We start from the raw sequence: 2331 nt of genomic DNA, 5'->3' as shown, positions 1-2331 counted from the left end.
AGCGTGATTGAGTTTCAACAAAATGAGCGCCAAAATCAGCAAAAAATTGTGACGCTGATGAATAATAAAGTAGCTGCTATTTCCAAAACGATGGAATTACCTGGTGATGGTAACTTTTTATATTTGTGGTTGAAAATTAATGTTGTTTTCATGTCGTAAATTTTGTTGCTGATGGCAAAATATTTTATTCTCGATCGACCGTCCTGAAAACTTCCTTCTGTTCTTCTTAAAAACTTTGTATCAATTTTTATTTACTTTTGCATCAATATTTGTTTTGCATAAAGCAAGCTAAAGCCTAGTTCCCACTAGCGACATAACGATCACAATCATAATCATAAGCACGAACATAACGCTGTTATGTCGCTTATGTCTTAGTGGGAACGTCCACAAACATAATCATAGGCGCCCTTATGATCAACGTAATCATAATCATAAGAAAATGATTGACCATTTTCTTGTGATTATGATTATGGCTTTGACTATGACTATGTCGCTTTTCTTTGCAGCGAGAATGCGAAAATTATAACGACATAATGAGAAACATAATGACGCAACGGGGTCATTGTGTTTTGGCCAATTAAAGTCTAGGACCAGTACTTTCGGGTTGGTTCATTTTCAAGATGGCGGCCAGCTTCTAGGAAAAGCTTTACGTTTTTAGAGCGGCCGTCCCCACTATAACATAAGAAGCTTATGTTTATGTTTAAGCTGTCGGACGCTTAAACTTGCGGTGTAAAGAAGTTGTGAGGAAACTCGAAAATGATCAGCATGTCAGCCTAGAAGCCAATGTTTTTCGATTCCCTTCAATCTTTCTGGGTTTAGTACTTTGCTAGTAACCACATGTCTTCTCAGGGGGCTATTTACCTAAGACTTCTACCATGGCACTACAATGATATACAATACCAACACAATATCGTGTACTATTAGAGCTACATATTAGGCAAAGACAACTTGAATCTCCTGGAAGACAGTTGACAATATGGAATAAAGCGCTGTGTTACTGCACTACAACGCGTACGCAATGCGTGCCTATTTTTTCTAAAAATGACACGGAATTTTTTCTTTCTGACAAATTATTAATAGGCTGGTAGCCAGGTTTTTAACCTCAGAAAAAGATCTGTTTCGCCGTCTGCTAGCACGACTTCTGGGTGACCCATTAAATAGTTTTAATGACCCCCGACTTGAAAAAATTGCCCGGAAGGCTGCAGTTCAGTTCCATCTAACTCGGTCCCTTCTGTTTTGTACCACAGGCAACCCATTGTACGCTCATAGAGCGTCTAGTTTATACTAATTTATGTCAAATCATTGTGAGGTTGTATGAAGGAGATGCAGACCGTATTAATGAATGGCGGCTAAGCAATTTTCTTTTGTCTTTATTCTAATCGTCCTCACTAGTTAGCCTCGTTAATTAGCACGAACAAAATTTAAAAAAAAATTGTTCTAAAGGTAGGCTAGTGAGGATGATTAGCACAAAGACAAAAGATTTAATTTCTTGGTCACCATTTATGAATACGGTCCGCATAACTAGTAATGAGAAGAGGTGTGGTGCTTTCGTACTGGAGCAAGATTATCCTGCTATTAGAGGTTTCTTTTATGCTGTCGCTTTAACTTTTATTGTCCTTTTTTGGCTGGGCTTGTTTTCCCATCCCTCACTTGAGCGTACGCTATGGTTGCTATAGAAACGACTAATGTGATACCCATCATTTCTCAGTGATTGGTCAAATGATAACCTGCCTGTCAGTCAAATCACACATCGCAGGATGGGAATGTGTTTTTGAAAAACCTCATTTGCAGGTAACGACAGCTCTTAAAAGGAATCGTTTCATGCAAGAGGTTCGTTGCTCGCCGGGGAACAAAATAACGGCGATTTTAAAGATATCCTGCGAGAAAGCTTTCAGCAAAACGGGCCGCAGAGGATTGGGGTGGGGCGGAGAGTCGTTTTTAGACCCGATAAAACACGTGCTGCAAGTTTTTTGAACGGCTTAGAAAACATTCCACAAAGAGCGAGTCCCTCTGGTCTCAAAACAATGGTTTAAATCGTGAGGTGAATATAAGCATACAAGAAAAACAAGCTATGCCTTATTAGTATTCTTTATATAAGAATACTAACGAGGAGTGTTTTATCAGGATATAAAGCTCATACATGTGACGTTTTATCGGTGTTTTGATAGGCTGTTAGGCTCATGAATTATTAATGTCTTTTTATATTTGTCTCTTTATGTTTGAACTAGTCCATCTCGGCATCTAGGGAGACTAGCTTAAGACTGGAGTACAAGTTCGAGTTCTCGATCAATAATGTCAATTGAACTGAGTGGAGTGCAATTTGGTCTGAAA

This window comes from Montipora foliosa, chromosome 11 (assembly GCF_036669935.1).
Source record: "Montipora foliosa isolate CH-2021 chromosome 11, ASM3666993v2, whole genome shotgun sequence".
Taxonomy (NCBI): domain Eukaryota; kingdom Metazoa; phylum Cnidaria; class Anthozoa; order Scleractinia; family Acroporidae; genus Montipora; species Montipora foliosa.
Note: the sequence above shows the minus strand (reverse complement) of the source record.